Source organism: Dermochelys coriacea, chromosome 15 (assembly GCF_009764565.3).
Source record: "Dermochelys coriacea isolate rDerCor1 chromosome 15, rDerCor1.pri.v4, whole genome shotgun sequence".
In the NCBI taxonomy this organism is placed as follows: domain Eukaryota; kingdom Metazoa; phylum Chordata; order Testudines; family Dermochelyidae; genus Dermochelys; species Dermochelys coriacea.
In genome coordinates this window covers 22,443,620-22,462,969 of record NC_050082.1, presented here as the reverse complement: position 1 = coordinate 22,462,969, position 19,350 = coordinate 22,443,620, and the positions used below count along the sequence as shown (strand labels likewise).

General features: G+C 41.8%; 2 long non-coding RNA genes across 2 annotated transcripts in view; one reads left to right on the top strand and one right to left on the bottom strand.

Moving 5' to 3' along the window:
• LOC122456815 overlaps nt 1-19,350 on the bottom strand; it is a 103,461-nt gene that overhangs the window by 49,341 nt on the left and 34,770 nt on the right. The window lies entirely within an intron of this gene.
• LOC122456816 lies at nt 648-6,728 on the top strand. Its single transcript, XR_006275901.1, has 2 exons — nt 648-1,379; nt 6,651-6,728. It is a non-coding gene; the product is annotated as an uncharacterized LOC122456816 (long non-coding RNA).

Here is a 19,350-nt window from a genome sequence, read left to right as displayed (position 1 = left end):
TTGGAGATAAACTTATTCCATCCTTGGGCTTGGGCCTGCTTTTTAAGTAATCTACAACAATGATTCAGGGCAAGATCACGCCTGGCTCTTACACAGATGTGCAGAGTCCTTACAGTAGGGCAAGGGGTGCTCAAGGAGCAACTGTCCTGTGCCACTCGCAAAAAGGCCAGGTCCATTTATGATCACTGTGATCCCAAGTGCACAAAAACTGGTCACTCCCCACTCCTCTGGGGAAAGGAGGGGCGAAGAAGGCAGGGCAATTACCCTGCTCCACCCATTACCCCAGTCAGTGCCAGGGAGTAAGATGCTCTTCACAAAGCAGTGGGTACACTTCCTCCACACGGATGCTCTGCTCAGGGCTGTGCCTTACGGGCCTGACTGAGCCCTATAGGGCAGAAGTCTCACAGACTTGAAATTTGGAACTAGACCATCTCAGAGGGGCAAGAGAGACCTGTTCTGCAGAAGCCTGTAAGATAAGCTGTCCATGGTAACAAGAGTCCAACTCTTCAGGTTGCTACATAACATTAGTTGATATAGGCCAGCAGAAAGTCAAAGGCAGAAAGATTGGCTTAATCTAAAACAAAAACTGATACCATCCAAGGACTACGTTGAGCTCATGACTGGTAAACAAGAGGAAACAAGGAGAATGAAACCAGAGATTAAATGGTCCAAAGCAGGAAATTTGGTGTGTTGGGAATTAGGACAAAGTAATGAGGGGGATGAGCTATTTCAGCCTTCCTTCTTATTTATTTATTTGTTTTTAAAGAGACTGCAAAAAGAGAGACTTTGGGAGTCTGGAAACTGACTGGAAGATGGGTGGACTTGGAAAGTGGGAGCGTTATCACAATGCCATCCTGCACTGACTCTGGGGACCCCAGCATCCACCATGATACCTTTGGGTTTTCATTGTTCTGATTCTGAAAGACATCCTGATCAGAACAGTCCATTGAGAGGGAACTGATGACATTGCCACCTTCAGGTCAATCCACAACACCATCTGGAATGTGATACTTGCATTCCTCCTTTTGTGTCCTTTTCCTTCCACACCTTATTTCTTCTCTCTTTTTTGGGGGGCGGGGGGGGCTTCTGTTTAATAAGAATCTGCAGTCTGCCAAGACTTTTGCAACATGCTGCAAGCCCATGACCAGAGAGTCAGCTAAAAGCAATGCCCTGAACAGCCCCATGCTGACACAAGTTTTCCAGGACTTGGAGTGGCTGATCAGACCAGTATTTGCTGTGCCAGTATTTCTCCAATAGCGAGGTTGCAAGTGAAAGCAAGCACCAGAGACAGAAGGTATAAGTTCTAATCTTTGCTTTTTTTTTTTGGTCCGTCTTAACTCCAGATCATAGAAATGTAGGACTGAAAGGGACCTCAATAGGTCATCTAATCCAGTCCCTGGTAATCAGGGCAGGATGATGCAATAACTAGACCATTCCATACTTTTACTAATTTCCATTTTCCCCATAAAGATTGTTAGCACCATCTTTAATGTCATTTAAAGGCTGTCAAACAGGGGGGTTTACTTATAAAGACCCTTCACAGCTGAAGGAAAAAGGAATAAGGGATATAGTTAAAATGAAAGCCTTACTAATATTTATGTTTCAAATGCTTTAACTGTTTCCTTGGTTTTTCTTATTAAAAAAGAGGTTATAAAGATTTAATGGTGGTTGTTGCTATGGGACTAATCAGGCTGATGCCTCTATGTTTGAAACCCAGAATCATGTTTATCTGTTTAGTGTTGTGCAGTGACAGGGTCATGTTAACAACTTTGACTCTCTGGGCCCATTTACTGCATTTAAATTAACACCCCCACAGGACTGAGATTGTATGCAGATGAAATAAGAGTTAATTTAATGGAAGGTTGTTTAATTTACCCTCTAAACACCACCATATTTCCATGTGATAGTCAATGTTTGGCACAACAGAAGCTGGCTGTGACCCTGACTATCAGTTGTTGCTATAAACGGCACCATCTCACTTCTGCAGGCTGAGGTTTGCTGTGGAAGAAGGTAACTGAAACCCTCGTTGATTTGGGGAGAGCTCTGGGCTCTTGGCAAATATTTGCCATGAGACAGCAACAAAGTTCAATCATCATCAATCTGGGTGGGGCTTTATAACCTAGAGAGGAGAAACTGTCCCACACTACAGATCCCCAGGGCGTCTTTTTATTTGTGTATCCTGAGAGTTCTACTGGGACTTTTCTTTCTTTCAAATTGAGAAACAAACTGATCAAGTAGTCCCTCCTAGACAGCTAAGTCAGAGGGCCAGATCTTTAGCTGGTGTGAATGAGTGTAACTCAGTGAAGTCATGGTGGATCTGGCCTAGAGAGTCTATATCATACTATGCAAGTTCCTCTGAAAAGTCACAATAGAGTCCTGCCTATTAGCATAATGCATCAGGAAACTTCTGATCCTTTACTGAATAAATATAGTAGACTGTTAAATCAAGGAATGGAAATATTTATCCAATAAGGCCTAAGGGTTGTACAATATTTATTAAAACAGCTTGCTTTGTTTTAAAAATATAAGTGTGGGTACAACTAATACAATTTTTTGGGGATATCTTAATGCTTGGGATACATCATTTCAACAACAAAATTATATACTCTGTGTGAAATTGATTGATCGATTGATTGATAAAAGTATGATGCTTATCCTATCAAAGACTCCAATTGTTATGTATTTATGAATCACTTTAATAGAATAAGGATCTGATGAAGAATGAAAACATTTACACAGCAAAAAGCAGCAGCATTTAATGTAAATTATTAATTGCCTAATTATGACAACATGAAATAATAATTAACAAAAGCACTGCCATTATTGCCCAAGCAAAAAGAAGTAACTTGGTTTCAGACAGAATCCCAGAGAAGTGGAAGGCTAATTTTATTCTCTCATTTGTGGAAACATTTTCTGTTACTTTTAAAAGTCATTAGCAAAGCCACAAAAAGAAAGCTAGTCAACCAAAGCAATATACTGATTGTAGAACAATTTGAGCATTATAACAAAGTTTCTCATCTCTCTGCAGGAGAGCAGGATGAATCTATTTGTGGAAAAGTAATTTCTTCCAGTCATTTTGCAAGATGATTTATTTGTAGAGGAAGAAAGACATTAATAGTATCTCAAATTTAGATAGTGCCTTTCCATCCCAAGGGATCTCAGTGTGCTTCACAGGGTATATATACGCACGCAGGATTCACTTTGCCCACTTCTGGGGTGATTGATGGTACCTATTTAGCAGCATGCATAAACATTTTAAGGCAGGTATATCCAGCTGAAACCAGGAGGTGGGATTAGAATGTACTCTGAATAGCTACACTGGAATTTGTCCAAAACACCAGGGCTAACACTTGCCAAAAGTACTATGAACTTTTAATGACCACAAACAGCCAGGATCTCTGTACTACAGCTCATAAAATTTATAAACGGTGCTTAAGTGACTTGGGAAATTAAGTCTCATTTTCAAAAATGATTTCAGAATAGAGCTGGGGGAATTTTTTCCACCCAAATTTTCTTCCCCCGGTGAAAAATGTAAATTCAGCAACACCACCATGTCTCAAAGTTGGTTTAGCCAAATGATTAGTTTAAAAAAAAATGGAAGAAATTGAAGCGTTTCACTATTTTCAAAATAAAACATTCCAGTTTTGCCATTTGAAATTACTCAGTTTCAAAATTTCCTTTAAGTTTATTCTTTTTTAAATGAGAAACATTTTAAAGTGGTCAAAATCTAGAGGAAACGTTCTATTTGATGCAAAATTAAACTTCAGAATTTCCAGCAAACCAAGAAAATCCATTATTTGCCCAGTTCTAAGTAGGAGCCTACAGGACAGAGTTTTGAAGGTAATTAGGCACTAAGATTTTCAAACACGTTGGTGCCTCATACTCATTGAAATCAATGGGAGTTTTAAAGGTATTTAGGCATATAATGGGACTTTCAAAAGCAAGTAGGGGCCTATGTCACTTAGATGTCTACTGGAGCTGGGTGGCAGGTGGGAACTGTGTATAATTGCCACATAGCTTTTCAGCACTGAGCTCTGTTGGGGTGAGGACCATATAAGGCACTGTCTAGCCAGGACGTTAAAAAGGAGTCACTAACCAAATCAGGACCATGCTGCTGCCATTGTGAAGAGTGGGGTGGGGCAGGTGCATACAGTCTTGGCCCATTCAAGTAAAGAGGAATTTGCAAGGCGTAGGCTAGGCACTTTAGCCCATTGTCCGTGTTGAGCTATTCAGTTGGTATTGATGCAGTAGGGATGAGATTTTCCCTTTACTCATGAAGGTTGAAGATCCCATGGGTCAGGTCTCTCTGCAGGTTGTGAGCTCTCTGGACAGAGATAGTCTCATGAGGAGTCTCCTGGGTGCTGATCACTTCGTCAGTGTACGTTTATACACTTCTGGGAATGGGTGACAGGGATTGGATCACTTGATGATTACCTGTTCTGTTCATCCCCTCTGGGGCACCTGGCATTGGCCACTGTCAGAAGACAGGATACTGGGCTAGATGGACCCTTGGTCTGACCAAGTATGGAGGTTCTTATGTTTTAAAATTTTACTCCCATCCATGCTTTTACTCCCCAAAATCGTACACCACTCTCCTACTTCCAGCAAGATACTGGTTCGCCACTCACCAAACCCAGCTTCCCTCTCCCTCTCCTTCCATTACAAACCCCCTGGTTTCACATATTTATGACTTTTTGAAGAATTCTTTTTTACATCTGAATTTTCCAGATGGTTAATTCCCACAGAGGCTCAATCCCCTTAGGGGGTAATTTGCAAAACCATAAAAACAATTTAAAAGACCCAGAGTTATAAGTGATCAAAAAATCAATTACACACATGCATAGTATAAACACCCGGTGGCCAGACTTTTCTGGGTTATCTGCTATATGTCATTAATAAAACAGAGAGAAATAATATCTACAATCTGTAACATTAATTTGTTCACATTCTATATTCCTTCCAAAGGGCCCAATCCAATGCCCAAAGCAGTCAACAGAAGACTCATATTGACTTCATTGTGCTTTGGATCAAACCGATTTAACCTTTAAAAACTAAATGGAACGTGGGTGGAAAAACCTTTTTGTTTTAGCTTTTTATTGATTTCAGCAGCAACTACTTGAATCTATTTTTACAGCATGAAAAATATGCCAGCAACCTTCTGTTTATCTCTTTCAGATCTGCCACACAGAATGCTGCTAAATTACTCCAGCATTTGCCATCCACAGTTGAAAGGAACAAAAGACTGGGACTTTAGGGCATGTTGAACATCATGAGGAACAACAAAAATCACAGATGGGGACATAACATTCAAAGAATGTATTGACAACAGTTATTTAAGGATGTCAGTAATTTAACAGCACATGTTTTATGCTGGGTTTAACAATTTATTCCTGTCAATAATGGAGGTTGAGAGAAAAATGGTACAGTCTTTTTAAATGGGGGAAGTAAACAAAGAAACTCACACATGAAGTTGACAAGGTATTCTGAATATCTGTTTAGGTTTTGGGAATTAGAGATGGGGAGTTTAAACCTGGATTAATAAAAAAAGCAATTTTTACGATCAGTGTGTTTCAGTATGTAGGATAATCCTTTGTTTTTACGTGAGCTGTAATGATGTTAACCACTGAGGGCCAACATCCAAATGGTTCATATTGTGTGCCCAGTGGATAATATATTGGGTTCACCATTGTCCGATTTTCATTTAGTCCTAAACCAGTCCTTTAAGCAAGGTTCCCTAGTTTGTGAAATCTGCTTTGGTTTATTTCATGAGATGTTTCTTGTGAATTTTTTATTTTTTTCTTTTAAAGTGTGGGCTATTTGATCTATGCACCCGGCAATGGCATAACCACAGTAAGGTAAACCCAAGAGCCTCTGCACTATTGGAGGCTAGTATGGTGCAGTAATTTTTGGATTATAGAGCAAAAAGCGCTGCTAATAAAAGAGCATTAACCTCACATGTGTAAGGGTGCCTAGATTGTCTTTCACAAGACACTACACTTACTTATGCCTTCTCATCCAGTCAAAGCAAACCAATTTTAAGCATTTATTACAGTATGTTTAAAAACATTTCAATTCTTTTGTTTTCACTAGAGCTAGCCAGAGAATGATAATTCTCTTTCATGACATTTTTTGAGATTTCAACATTTGTTTTTGTTCCACCATGGAACAAAATTAAAAGCTTTAGAATGGTTTTCACAAGACAGAATTTTCAGAAAGATCAGGTTTTCTTTTTGGGTCCCTTGTATGTATCTTATAATGGAAAACTTTCATGTACTAAAGATCAATGCATTCTAAAGTACCAGACAAATTACCTGTTACAGGGTGAAGTGTAAATGCTGAATTGTAAATACTTTCAACATACACAATTACATACTTTACCTACTCCAAGATACATACATCAATGCATTTTAGTATGTATGCAAATCTAACTAAAACATAAAAATGGCCATACTGAGTCAGACCAAAGGTCTATCTAGCCCAGTATCCTGTCTTCTGACAGTGGCCAGTACCAGGTACCCCAGAAGGAATGAACAGGTAATCAGCAAGTGATCTATTCCTTTTCATCATGTTGAAAGAGTTTGCACCATACATGATAGCTCAGAATGGATGATAGAATTATAGAAGTATAAGACTGGAAAGGATCTTGAAAGGTCTTCTAGTCTAGTGCCCTGCACTAAAGGCAGGACTAAGTATTATCTAGACCATCCCTGACAGGTGTTTGTCTAACCTGCTCTTAAAAACCTCCAATGATGTATATTCCACAACCTCCCTAGGTAATTTATTCCAGTACTTAACTACCCTAATAGGAAGTTTTTTCCTAATGTTCAACCTAAACCACCCTTGCTACAATTTCTTCTCATCCTATCCTCAGAGGTTAACAAGAACAATTTTTCTCCCTCCTCCTTGTATATTTGAAAACTTATGTTCCCCCCTCAGTCTTCTCTTCTCCAGACAAAACAAACCCAGATTTTTTTTTCCAATCTTCCTTCATAGGCCACATTTTCTAGACCTTTAATCATTTTTGCTGCTCTCCTTTGGACTATCTTTCCTGAAATGTGGCACTCAGAACTGGACACAATACTCCAGCTGAGGCCTTATCAACACAGAGTATAGCAGAAGAATTATTTCTCATGTCTTGCTTATACCCCTCCTGCTAATACAACTATGAATGACATTTGCTTTATTTGCAACAGCATTACATGGATGACTCATATTTAGTTTGTGAGCCACTATGATCCTGTGACGGGGTCGGGACTCACCACCACAGCGCCTCCCGCTGGTGACTCTGGGAATTAGCTCAGTCCATGTGGAGCGCCCTCTGCCGGTAGTGTCCCAGCCATCTCTCGCCCTCTGTTGGTGTCCGGACCTGCATTGCTCCCCACTCGGCAGCATCCTCTTCAGGCCACTGCCCTCCAGCAGTGCCCCCTAGTCCATGCTCATCCCCTTCTGGGGGTGGGTTAACAGCCATCTTTTGGTTCACCCCACCTCAGTGGCCAACTACACCCCAAAGTCTAACACCTTCCATCAGGGGTCTGGTGCTGTACGTTATGGCCACTTCCCACAGCCAGGTGCAAGGTAAAGGGGGGGACCCAGGCCCACCCACTACTCTGGGTTCCGACCCAGGGACCCTCTAGCAGCAGCCTCCCCACCCTCCTTCTCTCCCCTCATCTGTCCATTCTCCCTGGGTCACTTCCCCTCTGACCCCTTTGCACCCTCTAGGCCCTTCCGGTTAGGGCCCACAGCCTGGCAAGTAACAGGCTGGAGCTCACCTATGCTCCCCTGAGCCTGTCCACCACTGCGCTGTCCTGGGTGCTGGTCTCCTTACTCTGGAGACAGACCTTCCCTGTTGGAGGTCTGGAAGAGACTAACTGCTCCTCTCATGGGCAGCCTTTATATAGGCCTGAGCCTGGCCCTGATTGGTCGCCCCTTGCTCAGCCCTGATTGGCTGCTGGTCTGCACAGACACTCTGGCCTGCCTTAGCCCTATCTCACCCCACCACAAACCCCCAGATGCCTTTCCGCAGTACACCTCAGATCTTGAATCTGTGCAGGATTGGGAACCATATGAATGACATAAGATAGTGGAATGTGTATGTAAGTTACTTTAACCGGTCATTTCTAATATTTTAATTCTTAGGTTAATGGTAATGCCTGAATTATGAATTTTGCAAATCTCTGTATGAGTTTGTACAGCACCTAGCCCAATGGGACTTTGACTCCAATTAGTACGACTGGACACTACTGTAAGACAAATATATAAATAAAATTAAACAATAAGCATAAATAATTATAAATAATACAACATGTACTACAATATGTAAACAACAACTGACAATAAAATATAGATAACTTTTAATCTTTTATTAAAATAAAATAACTAAAAATACCTGTCGGGATGTCAGCAACTGATTTTCAGTGCACAGGACCACCACAGAACAGTGTTGCACCCAGAAGCGAAGAAGAATATACAGTCAAACCAACAGGGGAAGTTAAGTAACTAGAATGTAATTACTCACAAACAAATTTCTCTAGATACTTATTGGGGACAATACACACCATAACTTTTTGACGTGGCCATGGAATCTTTAACAACCACAAAGTGTCAGATCTAGGTTTCATATCTCCATCAGATTTCACCACAGTGCCCTTAACACTATGTTGAGGTCCTAGTTCAAGACTGACAGAGTGCCATTTAATAAAAAACTGGGTTCTGGTATGAACAAACATAGGTATGTATAATTAGTGAGTATTTTGATTCCAGCCACTTCCTAATACAAGTGACAGGATTTTTTCAAGTGGTGATTTCACATGAGAAACACAGTAGAAATTAAAGAATGAAATTCAAGGAAACATGTTATCAGTCACAGAGACCATCATAAGCATCTGGAACTGCCTACCAGACAAAGTTGTTGAAGCAAAAACATTAGGGTCATTAAAAACCACGATAGCATCTTGTGGTTAATGGAGTACTACAGAAAACGGAAATGAGCCCAGAGAAGCTGAATAGCCTTTACTCAGTCCCCTAACATTATTTCTTCACGTCCTTATGTTCTGAATTAATATCTTGTTTTCCAACCAGTGTAGCATTTCCATTACAATCACATGCCACTTTGCTTTATCAGAGTCATTAAACAAGCTATTTACATCAATTACGAGGCAACCCATTGTCCCAGCTAATTCCCCCAGTTTTAATGTCTTGCTAGGATGGAACATAGCAATCCAGCAGCATTCACCAGAAGTGTAAAATGCTGCATTTCCACATCAAAGTACCCCAAGAGATATAGATGGTAATGATCAATGGCCACACACTCACTTCAATCCCAGGATCATCAGCTAACCACATGCAACAGAATGAACAGAACTTAGAGGACTTCTCCCTATGGCTAAATTCTCCTCTGAATAGTACTCAAGTCAGTGGTACTCCAAGTGCTTGGAGAGGAAGAATTGGGCACTCTCGTCCCCTAAGATACCATCCTACACATACATGAGCATGTGTCATAGTAGTATTTTCCCAACAAGATACCACATTGTATCTAACTTTTTACAGATGACCATTGTATAGGATATGAGCCAATCATTGGCTGGTAGATACCAGCCAAAACATTTTCAGACAAACTATGAAGCAACCAGTCAAGAGAATACTTTGAAGTTTGAGAATCAAATACATTCCAATCGATATGAAGAGATGTCCACTTTTGTAAGAGGAAAGGTTATTATTTAAAATCTGACTCAATAGCAACACCAGAAAAATTAGAGGTGCTCACCATCAAGAAAAACTCCACATGGGGTAGTAGCATGTACTTACTGGTAGCAATCTTCAGGAACTCAAGAAGGAGAAGAACATTGGCTATCCTCTAGTTTTCAAGGGCTCTTCATTTTTTCAGGATGGGAGAATAAAGTGAATAGGGAGACGATCTTTATTGTTAGAATGATAAAAATGAAGTGCCTTTGTCATGATTTGTTTTCAGGTATTCAAATTTAAGCCAACATAAAATTTCTACAGCTAGTCTTTACACAGAACTAAGACTCCAGCTACAAATGAAGCATTATTTAGACAGAATGATAAAAATGGGAAGGGAATTAGTTTATATCGCAGTTTCTGTGTGGCATTCAGATATCTAGCTCTTATTGCCTATCTCCGGCTGAATGCTCAGAAATCAACTTTTCAAATTGTAGACTGATTTGTATTATTTTGAACCTGGTATTTTGCATCTGGGCACATTTTTTTGCCTACAGGTTAGAACATCTGACAGGTGTGACATGAGGGGCCACATCTCACTCACCTCCCAAGGAAAGAGGAAAGGTTTGGAACTTAGAAACAAGAAAATGTATGAGACAAACAGAGGTATAAAACAGCAGCTAGAGACAGAAGGAAAGGGAATGACAACAGTTAGTAAACCCAAAGGCTACACCTACTTACTGTGACAAGGTCGGGCCAGACGGCTACAGGAGAGTGGTAGAAGACAGATATATTAGCCCCTGGTTAAGCAGGTTCCTTTTCTCTGGGTAAGGTAATAGGGGCAGTTCCAGAACAATCAGGAACTTGCTGGAACCAATTAAGGCAGACAGACTAATTAGGATATCTGGAGCCAATTAAGAAGCTGCTAGAATCAACTAAGACAGGCAGGCTAATCAGGGCACCTGGTTTAAAAAGGACCTCACTTCAGCCAGTGAGGGGGGCGCAAGGAGCTGAGTGTGAGAGGGCGTCCCCCCTGCTGGAGGACTGAGGAGTACAAACACTATCTGGCATCAGGAGGAAGGTCCTGTGGTGAGGATACAGAAGGTGTTGGGAGGAGGCCATGGGGAAGTAGCTCAGGAAGTTGTAGCTGTTGCACAGGTGTTACATGAAATACTTTAGACAGCTGTGATCCACAGGGCCCTGGTCTGGAACCTGGAGTAAAGGGTAGGCCTGGATTCTCTCCATCCCCCTAACTCCCTATTGGATATAGGGGTGGTGTTGACCTGGACTGTGGGTCCCATCAGAGGGTAAGGTCCCTGGCCTGCCCCCTGACCCACTAGGTGGACCAGCCTAGACTGTGGGGATTGTTCTCCTTCCTTTTCCCCATGCCAGTGATAAGGTTAGCAAAAGTGGCCAAACTGAGGGCCGCCATGAATTTCTGAGGTGAACAAATCCGCCAATAAGCACAGGACCCACCAAGGCAGAGGAGGAACTTTGTCACTTTACTTACACTTGGCTACACCAGTCCTGACAAGTTTGCAATCTAACTAGACAAGACAGATAGTGGATTCAAGTGGAAACAGAGGCACAAGAAATGAAGTCACAGTGTATTGGTGGCAGAGCTAGAGAATCTTGGTCTCTCAACTACCAGTCTACTGCTCTGTCTAGACCCCACTGCCTATCTCTCTAGAAAAGTGTAATACCATGTATTTTTGCCTCTGTTCTTACTGTTTGGAGAATAAAATGTTTTGCCTGAAATTAAAATAACCCATTTAATCTATTTGACTTTTTCTCCCCTGCCCCATGTTATCACACACATACATTACAGTCATTCATATATCTCAGCACATTGACCCTTCTATACAGATTATGATAAATTATCATAAATGATCTGGAGGATGGTGTGGATTGCACTCTCAGCAAATTTGCGGATGATACTAAACTGGGAGGAGTGGTAGATACGCTGGAGGGGAGGGATAGGATACAGAAGGACCTAGACAAATTGGAGGATTGGGCCAAAAGAAATCTAATGAGGTTCAATAAGGATAAATGCAGGGTCCTGCACTTAGGATGGAAGAATCCAATGCACCGCTACAGACTAGGGACCGAATGGCTCGGCAGCAGTTCTGCGGAAAAGGACCTAGGGGTGACAGTGGACGAGAAGCTGGATATGAGTCAGCAGTGTGCCCTTGTTGCCAAGAAGGCCAATGGCATTTTGGGTTGTATAAGTAGGGGCATAGCGAGCAGATCGAGGGACGTGATCGTTCCCCTCTATTCGACACTGGTGAGGCCTCATCTGGAGTACTGTGTCCAGTTTTGGGCCCCACACTACAGGAAGGATGTGGATAAATTGGAAAGAGTACAACGAAGGGCAACGAAAATGATTAGGGGTCTAGAGCACATGACTTATGAGGAGAGGCTGAGGGAGCTGGGATTGTTTAGTCTGGAGAAGAGAAGAATGAGGGGGGATTTGATAGCTGCTTTCAACTACCTGAAAGGGGGTTTCAAAGAGGATGGCTCTAGACTGTTCTCAATGGTAGCAGATGACAGAACGAGGAGTAATGGTCTCAAGTTGCAATGGGGGAGGTTTAGATTGGATATTAGGAAAAACTTTTTCACTAAGAGGGTGGTGAAACACTGGAATGCGTTACCTAGGGAGGTGGTAGAATCTCCTTCCTTAGAGGTTTTTAAGGTCAGGCTTGACAAAGCCCTAGCTGGGATGATTTAACTGGGACTTGGTCCTGCTTTGAGCAGGGGGTTGGACTAGATGACCTTCTGGGGTCCCTTCCAACCCTGATATTCTATGATTCTATGATTCTATGATTCTATGATTATGTGGCTTTTGCATTCTCCTCTGGCTTGTCCCTGACTGTCTCTCTGGCCCATCATCCTTGTATTTTGCCCTACTGTGGCTTAAAAGACATCTAAAATCAATGATGCTACCTCCACATCTACATAAGCTGTCTTAGCTGCTGTGCTTTCCAAAACACTCTTGTTCAAAAATGTGGCAGTCAGCAGTGGAAGGGCAGAGGGAGAGATGGACAGATAATACACACATGCATTCTCACTCTGAAACCCTACCATATACAGAGGCACAGATACCCTGATCTGGTCAAGGGGGGTGTTTGTAGCTTAACACAGGTATGAATAGCCTGAAGCCATGACAGAGCAGACAATCTAGCCAAAACCTGTGTAGTCTGCACTGATATCTGATCTAGTTGAACAGCAGGAATGATCGAGATGAGTAGGTCCTTTACTAAACCCCCTGAACCATCTAGGCATCCTCTAAGAGCACTGGTAAAAAATCCCAGCCTATTTCGCAACAGAACTACTTGCATCTGGAGCTTTCAGCATGTGCTTCAGGACCTTACTGCAGCAGAGATCTGGGTGTGCATGGAACCAGGACTTAAATTCAGAATATTTCCTGGAGCCCCTCCCCAACATGCTACAAAAACTCTGAGGGGGCGGGGGGGGATGAAAATATTTACCGAAGCTCCACTCTGAACAGCTCTGACTGAATGAGAGCCCTGCATGGAACTTTACAGACCTATTGTAATCCCCAAAATGGAGCTTGGGGGTGTATCCTTAACAAACGTACAAAGTGGAAGAAGAAACAACAACAAAAAGGCCTTCATAAAAGCACCCACTATTTTATTTCACAGTGACAGCATCTCATCATTACTTAATTATAGATGTCTGTTAACTTTCTTTGGATATTTTCACTAGCATTCCATTTCCTTTATAGGATGGTACTTTAAGAGATAAATGCTTCATTTGTAATGCTAGTAGGATCAAATCTCTTTAGCCTGTTTTGTCCTTGGCACAAGCAAAAATAAAACACATCTACCTGTAAATAAAGGCTTTTGGCTACACGCTATTAGTGACAGTTGCAATCTGGAGAAACTGAACTGGAACTCACTTTTGTTCTAATTAAGAGGAAGTTCTCAGCAGGGAGTCCTCTGTGAGGAGCCCTCAATTTTGGCAGTCAATCCTTTCCGCGGTCCAAACTAGCATGAAATTGTTGACCTTCAGGCTCTTTCCCAGTTCTTTGGGGAGGGTGGGAGTACAGAGGGGAATAAGATAAAATCTGAGGCAGAATAGTCTGGTTAATTTGATTATGGTCAGGGTTAGGGCCAATTGGAGTGTTTTCTCGTAAAGCTCTCTGACTTTGTTGGGTGGCAGGGCATAGAGAGGTGTACATTTGTCATGAGGATTCTAAAAACAAGAACGAAAAGAGACATTAAGAGATTTTCTTCTTCCTTGGAAGAAATCAAGTATTCACTACTGATAGTCAAGTTACCAGACTCTACAGACCGATGGTTTGTTTTGGCATGGTAACTCCTCTGTTGCGCAGAAGGGGGGGTGCAATTACATTCATATATATTATATATATACACACACACACACACACACACACACACACACACTTCCTTCATCTATGGATCTCAAAGCTACTTATAAACAATTACACCTTGTAACACATGCACAACCTACCTGGGAAGTGAGTTTACAAATATTACCCCTATTTTTTCAGAAGTGCCAGCACTTGGACTAGAACCCGAAAGTCCTAGTTCTCATATCTGTGGTCTAGTTACCGAAACCTTGCTTCCTCCCAAGTCCCCTCCCAAAACGTACATGCCAGTGACCCTTTGAATGACTATATTATAAATAGAGAACCATCATTGCATGTCTTAACTCCTATTTTTCATGAATAAGTCCAGACAACTGCTCTGCTCCCAGTGTCACCAATGCAAACTTGGATTAAGCCTCTCTGGATTTATACTGGCTGTAGCCCACTGCAGCATTTGGCACATTTATTTTATTTTTAAAACTATATCAGAGCAGCAATGCACAGGCATAAACGTCAAGACTAGGCAACTATACAGGGAGCCTGATTCTCCTTTCACATCAGTGTAATTCCATTGACTTAAATGGTGTTGTACTTGGATTTACACCTGTGTAAATGAGAGGACATTCAAACCAATAGCTTCTATTACCTTCCAGAGATTGGTATTCAAACAGCTATCAGATGTTCATCCCTCCGGTATTACAATTTCTAGTAGCTACTAATAATCCCCAGCCTCTTTATGCCAACCACTCCCAGGAGAGAAAGGAAGAATTACACGCTGATTGCTTCAATGAACATCACTGAAGAGCACCCCGGCCCTCATTTAAAAGGCAGGAATACAAATGAGCCTGCCATAGAACTTATTTGCCCCAATATCAGCGCCTTCATGTGATGTTGGCAAAGTAAGGCTTGAAGTCAGTGATTCAAAACTATTTACTTGCGCGATAAGTCACAGAAGCAATATTTACACTGACAAAATTATCTAACATATAGTTTCCACCACCACCCCATCCCTCACATTGCCTGAGATGTGAATGGAAACAGATCACTGACAGGTTTCAGAGTAGCAGCCATGTTAGTCTGTATCCGCAAAAAGAACAGCAGTACTTGTGGCACCTTAGAGACTAACACATTTATTAGAGCATAAGCTTTTGTGGGCAACAGCCCACTTCATCGGATGCATAGAATGGAACATATAGTAAGAAGAAATATATATATACACATACAGATAAGTTGGAAGTTGCCATACAAACTGTGAGAGGCTAATTAGTTAAGATGAGCTATTATCAGCAGGAGAAAAAAAAACTTTTATAGTGATAATCAAGATGGCCCATTTAGACAATTGACAAGAAGGTGTGAGGATACTTAAGGAAATAGATTCAATATGTGTAATGACTCAGCCACTCCCAGTCTCTGTTCAAACCCAGGTTAATGGTATCTAGTTTGCATATTAATTCAAGCTCGGCAGTTTCTTGTTGGAATCTGTTTTTGAAGCTTTTCTGTTGCGAAATTGCCACCCTTCGATCTTTTAGTGAGTGACCAGAGAGGTTGAAGTGTTCTCCTACCAGTTTTTGAATGCGTGGATTGGTCTAGGCTGAGGTTGATGGTGGGATGGAAATTGTTGAAGTCATGGTGGAATTCTTCAAGGGCTTCTTTTCCATGGGTCCAGATGACAAAGATGTCATTAGTGTAGCGCTCTGTCCCCTAATGCCCCTACTCTGCTTGCACTACATTGATGACCAGTCCACACAAGAGATCCACTTCCTGGACACCAAGGTGCTAATAAGCGATGGTCACATAAACACCACCCTATACCAGAAACCTACGGACCGCTATTCCTACCTACATGCCTCCAGCTTTCATCCAGACCACACCACACAATCCATTGTCTACAGCCAAGCTCTACGATACAACCGCATTTGCTCCAACCCCTCAGACAGAGGGAAACACCTACAAGATCTCTCATGAATTCTTACAACTACAATACCCACCTGCTGAAGTGAAGAAACAGATTGACAGAGCCAGAGTACCCAGAAGTCACCTACTACAGGACAGGCCCAACAAACAAAATAACAGAACGCCACTAGCCATCACCTTCAGCCCCCAACTAAAACCTCTCCAACGCATCATCAGGGATCTACAACCTATCCTGAAGGATGACCCATCACTATCACAGATCTTGGGAGACAGGCCAGTCCTTGCTTACAGACAGCCCCCCAACCTGAAGCAAATACTCACCAGCAACCACACACCACACAACAGAACCACTAACCCAGGAACCTATCCTTGCAACAAAGCCCATTGCCAACTGTGCCCACATATCTATTCAGGGGACACCATCATAGGGCCTAATTACATCAGCCACACTATCAGAGGCTCGTTCACCTGTGCATCTACCAATGTGATATATGCCATCATGTGCCAGCAATGCCCCTCTGCCATGTACATTGGCCAAACTGGACAGTCTCTACGTAAAAGAATAAATGGACACAAATCAGACGTCAAGAATTATAACATTCAAAAACCGGTTGGAGAACACTTCAATCTCTTTGGTTACTTGATTACAGACCTAAAAGTTGCAATTCTTCAACAAAAAAACTTCAAAAACAGACTCCAACGAGAGACTGCTGAATTGGAATTAATTTGCAAACTGGATACAATTAACTTAGGCTTGACTAGAGATTGGGAGCGGATGGGTCATTACACAAAGTAAAACTATTTCCCCATGTTTATTTCCCCCTCTCCCCCCATCCCCCACTGTTCCTCAGACGTTCTTGTCAACTGCTGGAAATGGCCCACCTTGATTATCACCATAAAAGGTTCTCTCCCCCTCCCCCCACTCTCCTGCTGGTAATAGCTCACCTTAAGTAAACACTCTTGTTACAGTGTGTATGGTAACACCCATTGTTTCATGTTCTCTATGTATATAAATCTTCCCACTGTATTTTCCACCGAATGCATCCGATGAAGTGAGCTATAGCTCACAAACGCTTATGCTCAAATAAACTTGTTAGTCTCTAAAGTGCCACAAGTCCTCTTTTTATTATTAATCAGATGTTGATCACAGACATGGCTCAGTAAAGTGCATAGAGGAGACAAGGATAATTCTTGGAGGGGCTAAGGTGTTTGGGTGGAGCAGTGAGAGATCCTCCATACCAGCTCCAAACAAGGCAGCCCAGGAGGCAAGCTTGGGAGAGAATCTGGATCCACCATTATATGTATCCAGTGATCAGGAACCCCTATACAGGGAGCACTTGAAGAGGCAATAGCCTCTAGTTCTTACAATAGGTTGGAAGATTAACCACAGAGAGGCATTACAGTCCCACATCATGTATGTGGGTTGGAGGTGGTGCAACTTAATTTCCTCATAATCCAAACAGAAGCAGAATGCAGGGAAGGGTGAATACAATCCTGGATTGATAAACACAAACATGGTCTCCACAACTGAACTCTATTTTTAAAGAGGGTGTTCTTTGGGGAATTTTTCCAAAGGCTTAGAATTAGGGTGAAGGAAGAATTCTTCTGCCGACCTAGCTACCCATTCTGTTGCCATAGGAAGTGTCTACAGGAAGCGCTGTAGCATTTCTAGTGTAGACATAGCTTTGTAGTGTATGCTAATGAACTACACATACAAGGGGGTAGGCCACAAGGCTTTGCAGAAAGGAAATAAGAGATCTTATCAGAATTTGCTAGACTACTGAACCTCTTAGCTGAATGTAAAGATACTGGGAAAGAAAACAAACCAAATTATGTTATACAATACAAAAAACCTCACATGCTTACCTCATTTATCATTCATTGCTCCTTTTCATTCACAAGGAGTGTGTGATCAAAGGCGGTGAACAGGAAGCACTTTTTAAAAAACAGATAAAAATCTGCATCCCCGACATTTCCAAAAACCAGCCAGATAGAACGTATGTGTCCTCGTTGTGCTTCAATAAGAACAAAGTGAGTGGAAATCAAAAGTGGCATTTACTTACTCCTAGTTTTAGTTTTAACAACATATGCAGATATTGTATAATGTATGTTAAATGCCTTTGGCTTGGCAGAATCTGATTTATTTTATTCCCTTCCACCACATCTTCAGCTATATACATATAATCACATGCGTACCAGGGAGAAAATGGGCTGTAGAGTTGACTTGTGTGATCTTTAATTCTTATAGCTTCAATAGTTCCTGCTATTACAGGACCTGATCCAAAGCTTACTGAAATACTGGGAGTCTTTCCAGGGACTTTATCATTAGCTTTGGATCACTACAAAAGGGTGATATATTGCCCACCTGCCACACACACTGACTTCATTGAAAGGGTAGAGTGCTCCACCCCAGGGGAGTCAAGCCCTAGAGGCATAGGTTTGTTTTTCTTTCCCTTGTTGAGTGGACTGACCGGCCGTCTGCAATGAACCAATTTGCTGCTATGCATGGTGGGACTAAAATGATTTGTCAGCATTTCAGGAAATGAGCGGCATGATAATGCAGAGATCCTTTTTTTCTGGAAGGCATATACTGAAGTAATTCATTTATTGGAGCAGTGCAATTAAATGGATAGCACACTGGGCTGGTGGTCAAGAAAGTGGGGATCTATTCCCATTTCTGCTGTGTAACACTGTGCCAGACACTACAGTTCCTCAATTTCCCCGTATGCAAAAAAGATAGGAAGCGTGGGTGAAATTTTCAAAAGCACCAAATGATTTAGGAACCTAAGTCTCATTGAAAGTCAATGGGGAAGACTTGTTGACTTAATCAGACTTGGGCTCCCAAATCACCTAGACACTTTTACAAATGTTAAACCCAATGATACTGATCTTCCTCTGTAAACTGCTTTGGCTAGGAGAACGAAGTATATATCAGACTGTTCAGTAAGCTGTTAGAAGTTCAAGGCTTAAAACCAGCATTCCATGTGGTATTTACCTCATGCTTTTGTCATCACCACAGGGAATTTCCTCTTGTTTTTTTGTATACAGTTAATTATACTTAGTAGTAGTACCCTTAATGCTGGGTTAGTTAGTTTAGTAGTTTAATAGTTGTTTTTTAACCTGGTGTGATGCCTTTACCAGGTTTCAAGCACCATCCCTTATGTAGAGTAGCTACCCCCAGTAGTGATCTACATACTTAGTGCTTATTGTACCTTGGGGAAGGGCATATTAAGGAGAAGTGCTCCATTTGCAAGTCCGCCAAAACGAGGACACAGGTGGCTAGAGACTTAAACCTGAAGCAGCACCTTATGGATCAAGCCATGAGGCCTGCTTCAGTGTCAGGTTCAGATTGTCTGGCCCCTCAGAGGGCTTCAGTGCCACAGCGAGATTCTAACTCTTCTCTGAGA